This window comes from Phascolarctos cinereus, unplaced genomic scaffold (assembly GCF_003287225.1).
Source record: "Phascolarctos cinereus isolate Bilbo 61053 unplaced genomic scaffold, phaCin_HiC Scaffold_7;HRSCAF=346, whole genome shotgun sequence".
Classification (NCBI taxonomy): Eukaryota; Metazoa; Chordata; class Mammalia; order Diprotodontia; family Phascolarctidae; genus Phascolarctos; species Phascolarctos cinereus.
In genome coordinates, this window is record NW_027556180.1 from 34637749 (window position 1) to 34660549 (window position 22801).

At 39.3% G+C, this 22801-nt stretch overlaps 1 protein-coding gene and 1 non-coding gene across 2 annotated transcripts in view; one reads left to right on the forward strand and one right to left on the reverse strand.

Moving 5' to 3' along the window:
- NLGN1 (neuroligin 1) overlaps positions 1 to 22801 on the forward strand; it is a 780182-nt gene that overhangs the window by 86930 nt on the left and 670451 nt on the right.
- Positions 7092 to 7198, reverse strand: LOC144454905 (U6 spliceosomal RNA). Its single transcript, XR_013483453.1, has one exon. It is a non-coding gene; the product is annotated as a U6 spliceosomal RNA (small nuclear RNA).

Below are 22801 nucleotides of genomic sequence, written 5' to 3' on the forward strand. Positions count from 1 at the left end.
TTGGAGTCTGTAAAGTTCTGAGTCAGTCAAAGATCCCCACTCGAGGATCTAGAGGGACACATGTGGCCTCAAGGCTGCAGATTCCCTACCCTTAGCCTAGGGTGAAGTCAACTTGCTACACTGGGCCTCAGTTTCCTAATTTGCAAAATCAGGGGTTTGGATTGGAAGACCTCTGAGGTTCTGTCGAGGGCTAGCTCTATAAATAGAGGAGATGCAATCAGGCCATTTTCAGAAACTGCTGGGCCTCTCAGTTTGGAGTTTGCTTTAAGTCAAATCAATAAAAGGCCTAGCTGAAGGAGTAAAGAGACTTTGGGAATTATGTTTTCAATTGTCTTTGTAGAATGAAGAGGGAACTGGTTAGTGAAATATAGGATCATTGACTCATAGATTCAGAGTTCAGAAAGGACCTTACAAATAGTCAAGATTAATGGATGGAGAAACTGAGACCCCAAGTTCTCAGTGAGTAGAAGGGCTGGTGTTGGAGCCTTGGTCTCCTGAGGACCCATAGGATATCCCATTCCTTCAGTTACTTCCTTTATTTGCTCCCATTCCCATAAGAATTGAATAAGTCATATGGACTGCCTCTCAGATGAGATTTGCAAAACACTTTCAATATGTTATCCCCTTTGATCCTCACAACAGCACTGTGAATTAGGTGCTATGATTATGCCCATTTTAGAGTTGGGGAAATTGAGACAGAGAGAGGTTAAGGGACGGGGGCTCACACAGCTTGTTGGCATCTGAGGCAGGATTTGCACTCGGGTCTTCCTGATTCCAGGTGTACCCCTCCATCCACTGTGCCACCTAGCCATCAGGCTTTTTCCCACTGACTCATACTGTTATATTATTATGTACTTATTATTATGGATCATGGGTTCACAGACTCTTGGAACTAGCTAGACCAGAATGAAAACACATCCATCAATAAGAGAAACATTTTTTTTTCTGGAGAATAACTTGCTATTGGGAGTCAGGATGGTATCAGAAAGTTGACCTCCCAATCAGGAAGAGAAGGGTTCAAGGTCAGCTTTTGATACATCCCAGCTTTGTGACTCTAGACAAGTAAGTCATTGCCCCAGCAGCTCTGTAAGAATCTAAATTGTAGAGAGGGGACCATCGGAAGAGGAAGTTCCCAATGAAATCACTGTATTGTTTTAAAAATAAACTGGTACGAGCAGGAATTGTCAGAACTATAGAGACTTGGATTAAAGCAAAACAAAAGCAAACACCATCGTTTCCCAGAGGTTGGTGTGGAGTGGATGCCCAGAGGTCCTGAGAGGCCGTTGAGATGCATTTGTCTTGGTGTGTGCCTCTGGAGCGCCTGAGAGCAATAGGTTTCATAGCATTAAGCCCTGACAGCGGCCCATGGGTTGTAGGTGACAAAGTAACGCTATGCCATGGAAACTACCCTTGGAAATGGGCACAAAGAGGGGTTTATATTTCTTTGAATAAGAAGAAAAAACTCAGTCTGAAAAATTGAGCTTGAAAAATGGCAAAGCATGAATGAGTAAGGAGGAAAATTGGTCACAAATCAACAAAGAATTATACGTATGTAGGAGATTTCACTTTCTTTTTAGGTTCAGTATGAATGAGGGGAAAAAAAGAAAAATAAAATAAAAAGGTCTCTCTGCTCTCTCCTATCTCAGTGCTTCTGATCCTCTAGAAAGAAAATGCTTTAGAGAGAAATTCTCCACAAGACTGTAAGGCTGTAACTATTCTGGCGGTGGTGATCATCAATTGGTTTAGAACTGGAAGGTACTCTAAGATGATAATAATAATAATAAGGGGCATTTCTATGGGACTTTAAGAGTTACAAAAAAACAAAAAACCCTTTATGGGTTTCATATCCTTTGGTCTTTCTCAAAACAACCTTGTGAGGTAGATGTTATTATAAATTATATTTTTATAGATTAGGAAAGTGAATGAATGGATAGATGAATGAAGAAGTAGTTGTTAAACACTGTATCAAAAGCTTGTTGGAGGCAGCGAGGTGGCCTGGCAGATAGAGCACTGGGTCAGGAGTCAAGAAGACTTGAGTTCAAATCCAGCCACAGGCACTTACGAGCTATGTGACCCTGGGCAAATCACTTAACCTCTGTTTGCCTTAATCCACGAGCGCAGGAAATGGCAAATCGTGTCACTATTTTGCCAAGAAAACCTCACAGACAATAGAGTCCACGGGGTCATAAAGAGTTGGACGTGACTGAACAACACCATTTGCAAAGCACTGTGCTCAGCATTGGGAATACAAATACAAGGGTTTATGAAGTGCCTACTATGTGCCAGGCACTGTGCCGCGTGCTTTACAGGTATCTCTTTTGAGCTTCACAATACCCCTGAGAGGTAGGTGCTGTTATCATCCCCATTTTATAATTTGGGGAAACTGACTTGTCCAGGGTTAAACAATGACCAAGTTTCTGGGGCTAGATTTTAGCTCAGGTCTTGCTGTCACAGGCCTGACACTCTATTCACTACACCATAGGGTCTTTGCCTCCACATTTTAATGGGGGAGACAACAAATATAGGGAATTTAAATCACAGGTCGTAAAGGCTCAGTGGTCCTTAGAGGCAAAGTAGGTGGTATGCATCTCTCTTCATGTCATTTCCATTGATAGAGCCATATTCATTGCTCCATCTGACAGCACCAAGATCTTTGGCAGCAAGAACTTTCTGGGTCTTTAGGAATTGTGGCTTCTGAGAAGGGAGGGTCTGTAGCCCCTGGACAGGCAGTTTCCAAGTTATACAGGGTGTCTCAAAAGACTTATTGACTTGTATTTCCAAAAGGGTTGATTACCCAAAAGAATGTAGAGCCACAAGTGTAGAGGGGAAAAGTGAAGCTATTGCAAAGTCAGTAGTGGGTGTTTTAATATCTAGGGGGATCATTCTTATCCAGTGAGGAAAGGCCAGTGTGATCATCAGGGACCAAATAAAGCTGCTAGGTGGGATGGACATTTAGCTTGGGACTAGGTAGCTGACCTGGGGCTCTCCCTGAAGAGCAGATTAAGAAATAGATTCTAGAAGAGGCTGAGACGATTCCCAGACCTGAAACTTTGCCAACTGAATCAACCCAAGGCTATGCTGCCAATCCATTATATTAATAGACTGCAGTGGGGGAAATACACACATATATAGATATACACGTGTATATGTATATATCTATATATGTTTGTATGTGTGTGTATATGTATAATGTATATGTATATACATGTATGTATACACACACATGCGTGCGCACACACACAGACAGGGGTGTACAAAAATATATGTAAATTGCTCTTAAGATAAGAACAGGGAATGGAGAGGAGAACAGTTTCCAGCTGGGACTTGACTATTTGAAACTGGGCCAATGTCCCAATGAGGTTGACATCTTAGTGCAAACAGCCCTCAGGTTTCCTGTGGTTTGCTGCTGAACAATTTCTTGAAAAGATCATTAAAAAAAAAAACCCACAACAACAAAAAATGCACACACAAAATAAACCAAAAAACCCTTATACAGATTTATAGAAAGATGATATTATTGCTTTGGGGGGAAATAGAAGTCAATAGGGATGGCAAGGAGTTGGGCAAATGTTTTTTATTCTTAGGAATCAACACTGTCAAAGTTCTAGAAAATCCTTTCTAAAGTTTTAATACAAGTCCTCCAACTTACTTCTGAAATCTTTCCCTCTTTGAAAAATCCAGTGTTTGCTGCATTTCCAATAGAGTGAATCTTGAAAAGGAATGAATCTCTGAATAGCTAAACCACCTGTCACATCCTCTCAAAATATTCCCCAATAAGATAGATGAAAGCTTTGTTTAATAACATCGTCTCAGTTATGGACTTAGTCATTTCTTTTTATGACAATAACAACTGGGTTGCTTATATAGCAAGAGTAACGAATAATAGATGGATAGCCCAAGCACTCCCCTGTTAGCCTTGAAATGTATACATACATACACACATACATGTATATACAACACATATATAAACATGCATCTACATATATCTACACATATGCATATATGCATACATATTCATACACACCTATATATACACACACATACATATACATACAAAAACACTCAGAGGAAATTAGAGAATTTGGTAGGAAAAATTTCGAGATTTCCCTGGGAGACGGTATGTAACTTCTTCTTAGAGTTGTCAAGCAAAGGCTGAGTACCCACTTGTTGGTTGTTCTATTGTGAGGGTTTCTTTCATGGAGTAGCGTGCCATTGGGGTCCTTCCTACTCAGAAAGTCTGTGATTCTATGAATGACATGATAGGAATCCCACTGGATAAGAAGGTTTGGAGGGATTGTGATCTGCCGCAATGGAAGAGGTGGCCATATTGATCAGTTCATAGCACTGCTCTATGGAATTCAACAAAGAGATTCAGTAAAACATTTATTGATTTTCTGTTATGTGCTAGGTGTTGGGGATACAGAGACAAAACTGAAATAATCCCTGGCTTCAAGGAGCTGCTTTTGTGTTAAGAAGACATGACATGTGCTCAGAAAAGCAAACACAAAGAACATGTCAAATAACACAAAATAATTTTGAGAGAGACCAAAAAAATGTGGCAGTGGAAGGGGGAGCCTTCCTAATGGAAGGAAGACTTGCTATAGGAGGTGTACTGAGCTATTGCTCTGAAGGAAACCAAGATTTCTAAGAAAGGGAGGCAGATAGCTTCAGGCACTTACTAGCTGTGTGACCCTGGGAAAGTCACATAATCTCAATTGCGAAGGAAGGAAGGAAGGAAGGAAGGAAGGAAGGAAGGAAGGAAGGAAGGAAGGAAGGAAGGAAGGAAGGAAGGAAGGAAGGAAGGAAGGAAGGAAGGAAGGAAGGAAGGAAGGAAGGAAGGAAGGGAGGGAAGCAGGGTGTACTAGAGCCACTCTAACTGTATGGAAAGATCTGGTTGTTAAATTTTCTGTGTGGGTGTTAACACCTTAAATACTGGTTAATGGGACAAATCAGTGGTTGCTTTGCTGTTTTGTTGATTGGCTAGACTATGAAAATGATAAAGAAAATGATAATGTACATTAAACTTAAAAGTATCCTGCGTACTTCCCCCCCCCTTGGATAGCTGGTTATTAAACATTTATACAACTATACCACTCGGTAGAGGCAAGTAGGAAGTTTGTTGTAGGCGTTGGGGACAGGAATGTGTGGACTGAGGTAGGAGCTGGCATGTTTTGTATGACTAAGAGTAACACGGCTTGTTTGGCTGGGCCAATGAATATGTACAGGGGAAGGATGTTAAATGAGGTTAGAAAGGGATGTAGGAGCCAGATTGTGGCTGGCTTTGTGTGTCAAAAGGAGGATTTTGTAGTGAGTTAACATCGCCTTACAGATGCATACAAGGGATGCATTATGTATTTTTTCCTGGTGGAGCTGCAGAGTGTAGCTAGGAATTACATCTTCAATACTTCAAGGTTTTATGATTTGAACAGTGAGGGGAAATCTCTCCAGTGACAAATCGCAAGTCCCTTAATGTCTTTGTGAGTTCCTATTGAGTCCCCCATATTCCTCCCTCAAAAAAAAAAAGTATCAGCTAGGTGACACAGTAGATAGAGTGCTGGGCCTGGAGTCAGGAAGACAAATCTGTGTCAAATATGGCCTCAGACACTGGATGTATGATCCCAGGCAAGTCATTTAATCCAGTTTGCCTCAGTTTCCTCATCTGTAAAATTAGCTAGAGAAAGAAATGACAAACCACTCCCATATTTTTTGCCGAGAAAACCCTAAATGGTGTCACAAAGAATATGAAATGACTGAACAACGAAATATAAGCCTTCTGAGAGCTAGAGGCCAGCCTAATTTCTATCTTTGTGTCTCCTGAAACTAACATAATATTAATCAGCCATGACTGAAATAACTGAACAACAGTATACAGTACCTGGTTCATAGTAGGTGCTTACTGAATGTTTATCAATTCAGCAGTCAATGGATCTAAGAGACCTTCAATGTTGGCACTCCCACCAATGTTAGAGATGGCAACCTATTCCTGTCTTTCTTCCTATGGAATTAGTTTTTATATCTTCTAATAAATGCTTCATAAAGAATCTATGGCTCACTCTGGATAGCTTCCTTTAGGCCTTTTTGAAATTGCGTGCTCAGTGTAGGGTAGCATTTGTGCTATCTTTATTACCCTTCAATTATTGTTATTATCCTTCAATCTCACTATAATAATCATGACAATAAATAATAATAATAGTAATAATTTATATAGCATTTACTATGTGCCTGACACTGTTAAATGCTTTACAATTACTATCTCATTAATTCTCTCAACAACCTTGGGAGACAGGTGTTACTATTATCCTCATTTTACAGATGAGAAAACTGAGGCAGGAAGAGGTTAAATGACTTACTGAGGATGTTACAAGATAACAAATGTCCAAGGTTTGATTTAAACTCAGTGACTCCAGGCCTGGCGTACTATCCACTATGCCTCTGAGGTGCCTGGACATTTTCTGAGCGTTATTTTTATGCCTTTTGTATGCAGAACCTCTTTAGGAATCTGCTGTAGCCTTCTGATACCCAACATGAATCTCTTCATCGCTCTTTGGAGAATCCAACATTCTGCTCCTTTAGAGACTATAGTGTTCCATGATCTACTCCCATCAAGGATGCTCTGCCTTCTTCAAGGGTTTCATTATGTTGGCCTGGTGTCAATGATAATGCGGTGAGTGATCTTGGGCATTGCTTTTCTGGGCCTCTGCTTCCTTATCTAAAAAGTGAGAGGGCTGAGCACAATGAGATCTAAGGTTTCTTCCAGTCCTTGATCTATAATCTGCCAACCCCACTGATACAGAATTCCACTTTCTGCCACACCCCTGCATAGGTAATATCTTCATGAAAATGGCAATGACTTGTGGTGAGGAAGGATCTTTGAATTCTCTGCCTCATCTCCTGTTGATAATCAGAGGGTTAAATGCCCTGGAGCAAGGCTATCCCACTGGCTGCATCTATCAGGCAATCCTGTATAGTGATGATGCCTACGTGAGAGACTCCTTCTTCAAGAACCTTCAAGACTATGTTTTGTTTTACTGAAGGAAAGTTACGCATTCTAGAAATCATTTTTAAAACAAGCTTCTTTTTTTTTGCCATTTAAAAATATGGAATGCTTCATGAATTTGCGTGTCATCCTTGCGCAGGGGCCATGCTAATCTTCTCTGTATCATTCCAATTTTAGTACATGTGCTGCCGAAGCAAGCACTAAAACAAGCTTCTAAAAGTTGAAAGTTCCACCAGTCATTTTAATTGGCCATTTGTTATAGCATCACATACAACAGTGGCAAGAGTGATTGTTAAGTATAAATATATTCAGGTTTTGTGCATGTATGTGTGTGTGTGTGTGTGTGTGTGTGTGTGTGTGCATCTGTCTGTCTGTCTGTCTGTGTGTCTGTCTGTCTGTCTATGGGCTCACTTTTGTGATTTCCTCAATGTAAGGTATTCTCAATATGGAACTCCCTTCACTGATGCACATCAACATGTCTGCAATTTGCAATCCCAGAGACTCGCCTGAGATGTTGAAAAATTAAAGGATTTCCCTAGGGTCCCATAGTCAGTCTATGTTAGAGGTGGGATAGGAACCCAGATATTCTTCACTGTAAGCCTATCTCTTGATTTTCTGTGACATTCAGTGTCTCTCCATTTACTTACTCTGACCAAATACCTATAATGCTTTTAAACCTGAGAGACAAGATAAACAGATAGTGTTTTATATTTGGTTTTGCAGAGGGGAGGAGGGGGTATTTTTTTCAACATAGAAAATGGAAATAGACATTTTTTGCCTCTGGCCAAGGGACCAGGGTGTTTCTATGGTCAATGTCTGGTATTTGAAGGGGGATGAGAAGAAGATTGATACTCAGATGGATGATAATTGACTCCTAGCTGGATTCCCCCTCCTCAAAGGGAAGGTTGAATTTACCCTCATGCTCCTAGGCTGTCATTCCAAATCACATATTTCTGCGGACGGAGATGTTATCAATGATTTTACATGGGGATGATTGTGACAACTGGGATTTTGATGTCTAGATGATGAATCTGTCCTTGGCCTTGATGACCTTTTCTGGCTTATATGCCCAGGATCTCTACCCATGTACTTCCATTCCACAGAGAGGAGACCTGGTTTTGGTTTTGGTCCTTGTTTAGAAAATCTGCCTTATTCCACTATTGTCATGCTACGTCTCAGAAAATTAGAAATAAAGCTTGCAAACAAAGTTAAAGCTGTTTGAAAGAACTATGCTAGAACACCATCTACAGATATGTATGTGGCTCATAGGTTAGGTATTAATTCAGCTGCCTCTTCTTCCTTAAGTATTCTCTGGCTTTTACTACCCAATCGAAGAAGCATTTATTATTGTGTGCAAAATGCAGTGCTAACCACTGGGACACAAAGACTGTCTGGCCTGTTATTCAAGCCAGGGTTTTCTAAACTGTTCCTGAGAAATTTGGTGCACAAGAAAAAGATCATTGGAAGAAGTGAATGAATGAACATACAAGCATTTTAAGTGCTTACTATGTCCCAAACACTGTGCTAAGTGCTGAGAATACAAAAATAAAATCAGGGAGCTTATGTTGTATTAGGGGGCCAGAGCACATATAAGTCTGAGTCATGGTCAGGGAGATTGGGAAAGTTACAGGGATGGTGGGTAGAGCTTTAATGGAGTAGATCAATACACTCTTTCCCATAGTAATCATGGTAGTACTGATTTGATTGCAGTTTCTAAACTGAAAAGGATGTGGTAGGGGTTGGAAGGAAAAGGCAGTTATTAGACAACTCTCAAGATGTCCAGAGATTACAGTGAGGCATAACTTGGAATTAGGGGTTCCTTAACTGTAAAAGGAGGGGGGCTAGGCTTCATGACCTCCAAAGTCTCTTCTGGCTTTAAATCCTAGGCAAAAGTGGGGAACCTGTGGCCTCAAGGCCACATGTGGCCCTCTAGGTCCTCAAGTGTGGCCTTTTGACTGAACAAAGTTCTGTGAAGTTTGGATTCAGTCAAAGGGCCTCACTTGGCCACATGTGACCTCAAAGCCACCAGTTCCCCACCCCATCAAGACGTGATTTCCATATGACAACAGACCTAGATCCGGAAGGAATCTTAGCAGTCATTGAGTCCGTCTCCCAAATGTTACAGCTGAGAAAACCGAGGCCTAGAGAGGATGAATGACTTGCCCAAGCTCACATCAGTAAGCATCTAAAGTAAGATTTGAACCTATGCCCTTTAACTATAGAGCATTCTACGGTGTCGTGTCTCTTCCCTATGAGAACAGAGGTATATATCCTGTCCCAAATCGGGCATGGAGAAAGAGCAAGCTGAAGTTGAGCTCACAGAGTAACAAGTCTGGGGTCAGGAACTCATCTTCCCGGGTTCAAGTCTGGCCTCAGACACTTAACTAGCTGTATGACCATGGACACATCACTCAACCCTGTTTACTTCAGTTTCCTTATCTGTCAAATGAGATAGAGAAAGAAATGGCAAGCCACTCCAGTATCTTTGCCAGGAAAACCTCAAACAGAATCACGAAGAGCCAGATACAACTGAATAGCAACCACAAAATGGAGCCTGTGAAACCTGGAGTGCTAACCTCATAAGGTTGTCATATGTAGGTTAAATGAAATAATGTATGTAAAATTTTTTAAAGAAGGTAGGACTTTACGAAGGTAACGTTTTAGCTAAGAAAAGCTGTGAGGGGTCCTGAGCCTTCAGGAGTGCATTCTGCCTGTGCAGCATTCAGACCCATATCTGGTTGTAGACTCTGTGAGGTGAAGCTTTTTCTTCTCATCGTTGACAGAGATGAAAGTGATACTTTCCATCCCAGGACATGTTGTGTGCATTGTGTGTTTCAGCTGTTGGTTTCATAAAGTAGATTTAAATGCTGCTTATTTCCACTTGGTATGAATGTGTAGCTAAGATGTGGTTATACATGATTTATAAGTTGCTATTTTTTACTTCTTTCTAAATAGAAAATTTTTGTTTAACTTACTTTTCTTTGGTACTTTTTCTCCTCTTTAAATCCTCATCTTCTCCTTTGAAGCAAATCTCATTTTGGCATATTTTTCCTCCCCTCCTCCCAGTCTGCTCCATTTCCCGTTGACACTGGCCCATGCAACATATGTAGGTGAAGATGTATGAGAACTGCTGATCTTCACTTTCCTAGGAAGTTCAGTAGAGGTTCCCCCAGATACCGCTAAGCTTTCATCAGGCTGTCACCATCCAGGACTTGGGTTTGCCTCCCAAACCAAAAACTCACAGGTAATGTAAGCGGCAGCAATAATTTTTGAGAGGTGTGAAAGTGAAGTCTGTAATTTTTAATAACCTGAGGAAGGTGACTTAGGATGGCAAACTTTCTTCCTCTTCTATTTTTTTCTCATAAGAGAACAAACACGTTTTTTATTACATATTCTCAGAAAAGAAATAATTCTTGGTAAGATTTAACATGGGCTTTTGGACTTGGACTCAGGAGAGGTATGGATTCAAAGCCTGACACTAACAGATCTTGTGGTACCTTAGTAAAATCAGCTCTGACTCTCAGGTTCCTTTTGTGTAAAATAGGGATTATGTCAATGCATCAACATGCATTTATGAAGTCTTATATTATTCCAGGTTCTGCTAGGTGCTCTCAGATACAACCAAAAAAAATGTCAAATCCTTGTCCTCGAGGAGTTTACATTCTGCTGGGGGATTCAACAGACAATTCCATTTTATTTGAACAGACTTATTATTATTCAACTACTATATACTAAGCATTGTGTTAACTCTAGAGACACAATGACAAAAATGAAAGTTTTCGTTCTCAAGGAGCTTATGTTCTGCTAGGAGATACATTATTTGATTCTATTCCATACACATTTGTTAAGCAGCTGCTCTACCAGTGTTTCTTCTGTCCTCTGATCCTGCCTTCACCCTAGTATACAGTGCCTCATCTCCTCCTAGCTAGATGGTCACAATGCACCCACTGGTTGGCCTCCTCACTCCAATCCATTCCTTATTTCCTAAAATGCAGGTCTGCCCATGCCACTCCCCTAGTCAATAACTTCAGTGGCAGAATTTCTTTTCAGAACTACACAGTGAACTTCTGTATGACTGTTAAGTCTGCAGCAGCCAGAGTCCTTTGCATTCGAGGTATTCCTCATAGTATGTGTAATCAGTTTCCACTGAGTACTTCCTGGAGAGTGAAACTGACTGAATGACTGAACATTTAGAAATAATTATTGTTAATAGAAACTGGTGAAGAAATAGTAAGCATCTGCGATTGGATTTGAACTCATGGAGATGAGTCTTCTTGACCCTAAGCCTGGATACACTGTGCCACCTAACTGCACCATAAATCAAGTTTACTAAGAAGATAAGTTATATGGTGATTAATCACATTACAAAACAATTATTTCTCTCACAAAAAGACTCACCATGAGGTTTCTTTAAATAAAAAAAAACATCCTAAGACATTATTCTATTTTATAAATTTTGATTTACACACAACATTTTTAGAAGATATCTTTAGGCTCAAGAGAGGTTCAACTTACTTTGATCCCTTCCACATAATCTGTGACCTAGAAACAGAGGCATTTATTTTAAGGGCCTTGACTTTAAGTTGAAGGGATATATTTGAGGTAGCCATGGTGGAGTGCATAGAGAGAACTGCTTCTGGAACATAGCATTTATGAGATCACAGGTAGCTTCCTGTGTTAATTCTCTTAAGACAATGAATTAAAAAAAAGAGGTACCAATCAGCAATTAATAGAAAGTATTTTGTTATCAGGAATTTCCTACAAGGATGAAATCAGAGATCTAGTTTTAAAGAAAAAATAGGAAGTGTAGGAAGCAAAGATGATGAATAAGAATCTCTGTGTTAAGAAACCAGTAGTGTAATGGATCAGACCAAGCCCTGCACTTGAAGCTAGGACCCAGGTTTGATTCCTACCTCAGACACTCACTAGCTCTTCAAGTTTCCAGTTCCTCATCTGTATAATGGGAAACATTAGTAAGACTATCTTTGTTTTGGCTAAACTGGTCTATTAGCTGTTTTGTTATTTCTTATATGCAACATTCAATGACCCATCTCTGTATCTTTGCACAGACTTCCTCTGGTGCCTGGAATGATATATACTCTAAGAAAAAAAAAATATTGACATTCATATATTGCTTTAAGTTTCATAGAGTACTTTATTTACATTATTTTGGTTGATCCTCATGACAGCCCCATGAAGTAGATTCCAGAAGTATGATCACCCCTTTGTACAGATTAGGATACTGAGGCACAGAGAGTGCTTTCCCAAAGGTTAAGCAGTTAGTAAGTTTCAGAGCCAGGATTTGAGCTCACACCTTCCCATATTAATTCAGTGTTCTGGCCCCTACACCATGCCATCATACTCTCTCTCATTACCTTTCTACCTCTCTCATGGGGTTTTTAATGAGGAAAGTATTGTATAAACCGTAAGGTACAATGCAAATGTGAATGTGGTTTTCCTGTGTCTAAGTTGGGAAACCTCCAATGTCCTGGGGGTTATCGTGTCTAAAAGGCGTCCATTGCTATAATTGACTGACTCACAGGCCATTAGCTGCCCCCACATTTTGGCTTTGAAGGTCTAGACCAAAGGAAAACATGCCTGTGATGTCCAGGGGACTAAAAATTTCTTAATTTCCTGCTAGTGTCCCATCAGATCTTCCTGGCTGGCTGACTTCCAAATCAGAGACACTATTAGAAGTGGCAGGTACCTCACCAACACAATTTCTTTTCAGAACCATACAACGAGCTTCTGCATGACCATAAAGTCTGAAGCACCCAGAGCCCTTTGCACGTGAGGCTGGTGCCTGATGGGCATTCCTGATCGTTTGCGTGATCAGTTTCCATTGAGTATTTCCTAGAGACTGAAATTGACAGAATGACTGAACATTTAGAAATAATTATTGTTAGTAAATCAAATGATAAAGAAATAAACAAACAGTATTTCAAGATGAAAAAGCTTTGCCCTAGATCTACCCACTTCAAAAGACATTATGCCTTTAAAGTGCTGTTTTGCATTATTGCATACCAAATACAAGTACTTCGCACAAACTAAGGAACCTCAATTTGGATTGGCATTTTAATCTTATGCAGCATACCTTTGGTGACAGGGAAGCTTACCACCATATTCTCCAGCATTTTGAGATTGTCTAAGAGATGTAGGGGTTGGGCATAGAGGTGTCTGTTTAAGATCTGTTAGTCGGTAATCATTTATTAAGTGCCTACTATGTGTCAGAAAGTGTTTGGGATACAAAAAGAGGCCAAGATTATGCATCCCCTCAAGGAGCTTACAGTCTAACAGGGAAGACAACAAGCATACAAAATGTACAATCTGTATATATAGGATAAACTAGAAATAAATCAACCAACGGAAAACACCAGAATTCAGAGAGTTTAGAAAAGGCTCCCTGTAGAAGATGAGATTTTGGTTGGGATTTAAAAGAAGTCAGGGAAGTCAATAGGCAGAGATGAGGAAGGAGAGTATTCCAAGCATGGCAGCAGCTGGTGAAAATGCCTGATTTCAAGAGATGAAGTATCTTGTTCAGGGAATCACAAGGTCAGTGTCACTGGACTGAAGAGGATGTGGTGAGAAGTAAGGTATAAGAATCCTGGAAAGGTGTGGGGGTTGGGAGGAATGGGCTAGGTTATGAAAGCCTTTGACTGCCAAACAGGATTTGTATTTGATCCTGGAAGTCATAGAGAACCACTGGACTTTATTGAGTAGCGGGATGATGTGGTCAGATTTGTACTTTAGGAAAATCACTTTTGTAGTTCAATGGAGGATGGATTGGAGTTGGGAGAGACTTGAGGCAGGCTGCCTCAATGATCCAAGCATGAGTAGATGAGGATGCCAGTATCACAGAAGAGAAGGGGTATTTTGAAAAGATGTCTTGAAGATGAAAGCAGCAGACCTCAGAAGCAGATTGGATATGGGTGTGGAGTGGAGTAAGAGATAGAGAAGAGAAGACTCTTAGGTAGTAAGCCTGGGAGACTGGAAGGATGATGTCATCCTTTACAACAATAAGGAAGTTAGAATGGGGAAAGGTTTTAAAGAGAAAGATAATGATTTCCTTTCTGGACTTGTGGAGTTTAAGATGTGTACTGGACATCCATTTCCAGATGTATGAAAGGCAGATAGACAGAAGAGATGGGAGGTCAGCAGAGAGGTTTGGGCAGAAAAAGTAGATTTGAGAATCATCAGCATAGAAATGGTAAGTAAATCTATGGGAGCAGATGAGATCACCAAGTGAAGTAGTATAGAAGGAGATGAACAGGGAGCCCAGGAGAGAGCCCTGGGATACATTCTAGAGTTGTATGCCCAGGGTTCATGAGCTGTGTCATGGGATGTTACCAACATCCTTGGAAAATCAAATGTACTTGTAAAGGAATATAATTCAAGAAGGAAGTAAGGGGTAGAAATCTCCTAAACACTTGATCTAAAAGTTCAACAAAAGGATATTGCAATGGAAATTTGAAGGCATGTGGCAGATCAGAATCAGGCTCATGGATAGCAGGGACATCCTTAGTTGTGTGACTCTGTACATGTCACTCATTCTCCGTACCTTAGTTTTCTCAACTGAAAAATGGAGATGCAGTGAATTTGTTGGCTTCTAAGTTCCCTTTATTTTTTTATCCTACAGTAACTATTCTCAATTACTTGAAAGGATGCTATGGGGAAGAGAGATCATATGTGCTATGCTTGACCCCTGTGGGAAAAATAAGGGACAGTGAGTAGAATTAGGATAAAAAAATGGCTTATGATAGTAACATTTTTCTAGGAGTTTGGTGCTGATCAAAAAAAAATAGGATGCCTATGGTCGTGATGGATGTCTACTCTTTGGAGATGTTTTAGGGTGTGTGTGTGTGTGTGTGTGTGTGTGTGTGTGTGTGTGTGTGTGTGTGTGTCCCTGTGCTATGAGAGGAACTAGATGGAATTTCTGAGATACTCTGTTTCTCTGACTAGTCCAAGTTACTCTTTATATGAATCTTTCCTTGATGCCTTCCAAACCCATTTGTCTTTGTCTCTTTCTACTTTTAGGGCTCATTATGTATGTATGTATGCCAGTTAATACCATATCACACGCCCTTTTTCTCAACCTGTCTATACTAAAGACCTGACCAGTTTCTTCACTGATTATTTTCCATGTGTATGTTGTCTCTACGAGTAGAATACAAATTCCATGACGGGGGGCATAAATCATGTTGTAGGTTTGTTTAGGCTTTGGGCAAAGGGATGGGCACATAAGGGGTAATCAATAAGGACTTTTTTATTGACTTCATGAAGAAAAGCCTAGAGGCAAAGGTATTAATTAGAAGCTTATTAATCTTGGTGGGGGTTGGTCCAGATTGGATGAAGAGAAAGAGGTAGAACATAAAAGAAATAATTTTAGAAAAAAAGATTAGAATATCTTGATGGAGTCCTTCATTGAAGCCAACTGAGTTAAAAGATTAGGAAAGTGGAAAGGTAAGATGAAAGTATAGTTCATAAATTGAAAAGTACTATTACTACTCCTACTGCTACTACTGCTACTACTGCTGCTGCTGCTATTTCTTCTTTCTTTTTTTCTTCTTTCATCTTCTTTCCTCCTTTCTTATTTCTTCTTTGTGAGAGAACTATTAGCGTGGAAACCACCTCCATCAATGCAAATTGGCAATGAGTATATAATATATTTAGAGGCCGTTGCCTGGACACTGAAATATTTAATGACTTTCCTATTGCCATGGCAGAATTTATACATGGCTCACTTGATAAAGATAGAAGCCAGATTTCTGATTTCATTACTCTAGAGATCTCTTGGTTGAGGGAAGTCTTTCTTCACATGGTGGTTGGCACCTTCTCAGTCATTTATAATTTTGGAGAGTTTCCTCAAGACCTTAAGAGGTTAAATGTCTTGTCTAAGGTTACAGGGCTTCTATGCATAAGATATGGGATACGAATCCAAGTTTGTTTGTTTTTTTACTTCCAAGACTGTCTGGCTTTCTTTCCATTCTTCAATGTTGTTTCTGTAGTTTATGTCTAGTTTATGACTCACTTGATATTGGTCATAAAAAGATTATTAAATAGTTACCTTCATGACTGCATTTAACAAAGAGTCTTGTATGAGCATCCCATAAACATGGCAGAATTAGGCAACACATGCATAGTCACACCATGTATTGTTAAAAATGGAAAATATCAACAGCCTGTAGTGAAAAATAATGAGCACAGTAAAAGCAAGTGCATTTTTGAAATTGGTAGACTTGTAAATAGAAATGTCCTCCAGTCAGAAATATGGTGAGAGAGAGGGTAAAAGAAAAGAATTCCAGGCCAGAAATAGAGTTTGAGAAGTTAGTGTTATACAAATGGTAGTTGAAAACATGTGATAAACTCTCCCAAGGGATAAGTAGATTATTGGCAATTTGATGAGAAACATGACCAAGTCCAATCTGTTTTGCAATTGGAATTCTATTTTGACATAAAGTTCTGAGATTCACATATAATTTTGCTCGCCACGGATAAGAAAACTCAGAAATTAATGAAAACCTTATTTCCCTAGCAGCATTAAACAACAGATAAAATTCAGCATGTTATGGCATAGCACAGAACTTTAAGTGATTTGTAATCTGAAGGGAATTGTAAGGTGTGAGATTTGATCTGAGGTAGAAATGAAAACTTATTTATTATTGAAATGATTTGCCAAATGTCTTTTGGATAAAGGAAGGAAATGACTTTGCTGTTACCCTTGTGAACTTGCCTGAGTCACTTAAACATTTTTACAATATCTTTTCCACACCTCCATCCAATTCATGAAATGAGGAGGAGGAGGAGTTCATAAGCTTTGTCAATGATCCTTATCTTCTCTAGGCATTGCAAAACATAGTCACCGCACAGTTAAACAAAGAAGATGATATTGATCCTTCTTGTATTTGTATCATGACCATTAAATTATCATCATTTGATGATACCACATGATTGCTAAGCAATAATATTCATGTGTATTAATGTGTCAGAAAAAAAATAGAATGTCATCTAAATGCAAAATCTTACTTTTCCCAACCAAATATTGCTGCCACACACCTAGGCTAGGATTGGACTTATCAAACATCAACAGAGGGTGGCAAAATACATGATAACCTACTACTTTCTCTTTGACATGGAATGTTTTAGAAACACGTTAGATAGCTGAAATTTGGAAACTCAGAGAATGTGCCAAGCCCTGAAGGTAAAGATGAGTGCCTTGAATTTAATTGGAGCTAAAAAAAAATGCCTGGTACTTAAAAGACCCCTTTCTTGTGAATTATTGGGGGACCTAGGGTGTCATTGTCTCTGTAATAATTATAACCTAACCATAAAGGATTTCAGGTTTATCAGAGGAACACTGACAGAAATAAGGAAATGTGGGTCACTTTCCTGTGAAGAAGACAGAAACCCTGACTCTGGCCTCCAAGGGGGTGACTCTGCAAACTAGCACAGCCTTCTCCTCATGGGATTATTCAATTGAGATGGATTGTTTCCTGTTTCTGAAGGGGCCAACCTAAGACACAAGATTTGTCATGTCATTTCTTCAAGGACTATTGGAGAGTGGCAGGATTATATATATGAGAAGGTAGCTAAGGAAGCTGTGGGTCAGAATGATGTGTTGACAACATAATCAGGGCAGAGAGTGCTTTTGATGGCGAGATTTGGTTAGCAGACAGACTTAACCTGTATGTAGCTTATTTATACAAGATGGTTTGCATGTTTTCTCTCCCATTAAACCATGAACTCCTTGAGAACAGAAGCTGGTTTTTGCCTTTGTTTTTATCCCCAGCACTTAGCATAATTCCCAGCACATAATGTTTATACTCAGTCATTTTCAGTTAAGCTTGACTCTTAGTGACTCCATTTGAAGTTTTCTTGGCAAAGATCCTGGAATAGTTTGTCATTTCCTTCCTCATCTCATTTTACAGATGAGAAACTGAGGCAAACAAACAGGGTTAAGTGACTTGGCCAGGGTCACACAGCTAGTAAGTATCTGAGGCCTGATTTGAACTTATGTCTTCCTGACTCCAGGCTCAGCACTGCATCTACTGCACCACCTAGCTGCCTCCTTTCAGTGACAATTAGCTTCAATTCTTTGGAGAATATGGCTGCCTTTTATTAATTATTGCCTTTACCAATTTTCTGGTAGCTCAGTATCTTCAGCATCATTCTCTCTTCTTCCTCCATCCTTTCCTGCTCTCCTTCCTTCACTTACTTTCACCCTCCCCTTTCCCTTCCTTCCTGTCCACCCCCCTAATTTCCCTCCCTTCTCCATTCCCTTTAGTTTCTTCTTCACACATATTCTACAACAATCTTCTAAGCTATAGCTAAAGATCAATACCGTGGTCACAACTAAACATAAATGATGGGGGGGAGGCTATTCTAAATGCACAAAGCATATAATTTATAAATTCAATTTAAAGAACAGTTTTTCTCTCTATTTAATCTTTAGTAATGTAACAACATGTTATTTCCACTGAAGATCAGGACTACAAGTATGTGTATGTGTGGAGGTTTAGGAAAGAAAAGGAACTGCCTTTTAAACTGATGAGACTGAGATTTTATAAATCTATCAAATATTTGTAAGGAAGGAATATTTCTGAAGTGATTAAGGGTGATTCATGGTAGTTTATTCTTCAAAATAAGTTAGGTAACAGGAAAATAGAAGGAGAAGGGGAGGGAATAGAAAGGAGGGCAGATTAGGAGAAGGAGTATTCAGAATGCATGCCACCTTGGGGTGTGGGGAGGGACGAGATGGGTAGAAAATTTGGAACTCAAAATCTTGTGGAAGTGAATGTTGAAAACTAAAAATAAATAATTAAAACAAGAAAGCAAAAAGCAAAACGCTAAAAAAAATAAGTTAGGTATTTCCCCCTACAATTTTGATTCTTGTCTTTTTATGCTTTTCTTTTTTTTTAATACCATTTATTTATTGCTACATTTTAAGTTCTGAACTGTCTCCCTCTGTTCTCCCCCACCCCACACTAGAAAAGGGCCCCCATTTGACAGAGATTCATCAATATATGTAAAACCATACTATGCATACTTCTATTTATCAGTTCTTTCTCTGGAGATGGATAGCATCTTCCTTCATAGGTCCTTTAATAGGCTATTTGAGTATTTATAGTACTCAAAATAACTTCATTGCTCACAATTACTCTGAATGATATTGCTCTTACTGTATACAAAGTTTTCTTGGTTCTGTTCTCTTCATTTTTCATCATTTCATGCAGGTCTTTCCATGGTTTTTCTAAAATCAACCAGCTCATCATTTCTTAATTTCTTTTTTTTTTTTTGGCAATTGGGGTTAAGTGACTTGCCCAGGGTCACACAGCTAGTAAGTGTCAAGTGTTTGGTCTGAATCTGGATCTGAACTCAAGTCCTTCTGACTTCAGGGCCAGTGCTCTATCCACTACGCCACCTAGCTGCCCCCCAGCTCATCATTTCTTGCAGCACAGTAGTATTCCATCATAATTATATACCACAACTTTTTTAACCATTCCTCAATTGATGGGCATGCCCTTAATTTCTAGTTCTTAGTCATTATAAAGAGAGCTACTATAAATATTTTAGAGTACATAGGTTCTTTTCTTTTTTCCTCCATCACTTTGGAAAACAGACCTAATAGTGCTATTGCTGGATCAAAGGGTATATGTTTTATGATCCTTTGGGCATAATTTCAGATTGCTCTCCAAAATGGCTGGATCAATTCACAGTTCTACAATAATTAATTAGTGTCCTAGTTTTTCTACAATCTTTCCAACATTTATCATTTCCCTTTCTATCCTTCTAGTCAATCTGATAGGTTTGAGATATCTCAAAGTTGTTTTAATTTGCATTTCTTTAATCAATAATTAGATTTAGAGTATTTTTATACGACTATATGTGTAGCTTTGATTTCTTCATGAAAAACTACCTGTTTATGTCCTTGGACTATTTATCAACTGGGGAATGACTCATATTCTTATAAATTTGATAATGTTCTCTATATCTTTGAAATAATGAGACCTTTTCCCAAGAAATAGAATATAAAATGTTTTCTCCCAGTTTTGTTTTCCTTCTAATCTTGGCTACACTGATTTTATTTGTACAAAACCTTTTAAAGTTTACTGTAACCAAAAGTAGCCATTTTTAACTCAACAATGAGCTCGCTCTCTCTCTCTCTCTCTCTCTCTCTCTCTCTCTCTCTCTCTCTCATTTATTCTTGAATTTTTTCCCCCATCCAGAAGTCTGATAAGTAATATGTTCCATTTTTTTAGTTTTCTTGTGATATCTCCCTTTATAACTAGGTCATATATTATTGATAATGCAAAGATGTGCTCCAGCTCGTTATCTTAACTGAGTATCAACATTACCAATTGCAGAAATACACATTAATAAGTTTTCATAGTGTCTTACTTACAGATTACCTGTTGCCTCCAGAATTTCCATGATCATTTATTACATTCACTTCACTCTGCCTCAGGGTCCACCTGGGCAAGGGTTTTAAAGGCCAAACCTAATGGTTTTCATTTTATCTCAGAAGCTGTAGTTATATTTACTCAGTCAGTCAATAAAATTAACAAACATTTGTCAAGTGTTTACTATATGTAGAGCACTGTGCTAAATAGATTCTTGCCCTCGAGGAGTTTACATTCTAGAGGGAGAAGACAACATAGGAAAAAGCTGAATGGGATAGATGATAGGCAAGTACCGTTAGGGGGAGGGAGTGTGTCATAGTGGCAAAGTCTGGAGAGCCAAAAGCAGATTGAGGAGAGGAAGGATGATTGACCTGTTCTATAGGGATGCATTAAGCTTCTTGAACTTGGGATTCATATGCATATGAAAACTGGATAGGCAGCAGTCTGGAGAAACCAGAAGAAGGAAGACTCATCAGCAGGAAATAGCCCAGGTGAGAGGTGATGAGGGATTCAGTTTCGATGGTGGTCAAATAAGCAGAGAGAAGAGGACAGGAGTAATAAATGTGGAGGTAAAATCAACAAGACCTGGTGGCTGGTCTCATCCATCTCAAGTGCTATCATCCTGTGAAATATAGACTTTTCACTCCTGAAAGCAATTTACTTCAAAAATGGGAGCTACCTGCCCCCTGACTTGGCCACAATTAAAAAATCCTTCAGAAACCTCCATCTATGTCTCTCTGTGTCTCTATAAGTCCATGAGAATTCAATCAGCATCAATATCAAGACATTAAGTGTCTCAGTCAAAGTTAGATATTACTTGAGGCCTATATCTTGAAATGTGACAAACTTGGAAATTCTTAGCAGCTACAAAATCTGCCCTCACACAGATGACAAAAGAGTAAGGGAGGGGATCTTTCTCCTTCACACCGGGGTGTCTATTCATGTTGAATTTTCTTTCTGAGCTTCTATATGTCATGGCCAATAAAAAGCATATGGAAAGAACTACCCCTACCAATCACAAACTATGCACAGTGAAACCAGAAATGCTGAGAAGTCTTTGCTTAATTATTTATTTATACTATCACCCAGTTTCTTTACCCTTAGAATAGGATTGTCACAAAGACTTCAGAAAAGTGACAGAAGAAATGATCAATATTTGAAAACACAGAGAATCTCTCTATACCCCATGGGTCCTTGGGTACCAAATTAGGAAAATATCTACAAACTCTTCCAAAGGAGGGATTGATTGAATACAAGTGTGATGGGTCATGGTGCACTGGAAAGATTGCTAAATTTGTAACCAGAGGAGCTGGGTTCAGCTCCTACTTCTGTTACTTGTCTGACCTTGGACAAGCCATTAAAACTCTCCAGGTCTCTGTCTCCTCACATGTAAAAGGACCTCTGAGGTATCTTCTAACTGAAAACCTATGATCAAAGCTGTAATCACTTGAGGGTGACATCAAAGAGAGACTATCTAATAGGCAAGCTGTCCTTGCTCGCAATAATAGAAAATGTGCATGAAACCAAGCTCTGCCACGAGGGAAATAATACTGCTCAATATTACTTCTTATTGAAATGCAAGGCAACAGGAAACACAGCACATCTGGATGCATCAATGCATCCCCTGATTCTATGAGCCTGATTGATTCTCACATCCACATGCCTCCATGCAAACACAGTGATGACTTCTGGTCATTTCGTCGGAGTTTCTCAGCGTCTGCTCTTGGCCCCTTGTGTCCAAACTGCTTTCTGTTACTTCAGCACATCAACAGTTGTTAAATTTGGTTCATTCAGTGGCCTGTCTTATCATCCCTCTATATCTCACTGTCCTTTAGATTAATAAAAGAGGAAAGAGCAGAGCATAGACAATGTAATGTGACATTGTGCAGTAAAATCAGAAAAACAAGTGTAGGGAATTCTATTCCTGACCTTCCCGACAATTGCACATATCTGAAACAAATCAAATTTCATGAAATCACTCACACCTTTAACCTGATTACTATGCAATTCCATTGTCTCTAGACTTTTGTCTTTACATTCCAAGGACTATTGTTTTCAAGTGACAAAGAAGACATACAAGTGGTTAGTTGAAAACCAGCACCAGAGTCAGGCAAACGTGGGTTCAAGTGCTGCCTTTACAAGTAATAATGATGTTTCCCTTGGTAGTTGATTTCTAAATGTTTGTGAAATTAGTTACAGATGACTTGCAGATCTATGTTAGTGAAGAGAGTTTCCATGCAGGGATGATATCCCAGATCTGAACAACAATATGTTAGTGATTGTGTTTCATACTTTGGGTTTTCTCCCATTTGTCTTGGTTACGTTATTCTAGATAATGTAGAGCAAGGCCCAGGTATATTGGCTAAATTTCCTGGGAAGCGTTTGATGGGAGAATATGGACAAGATC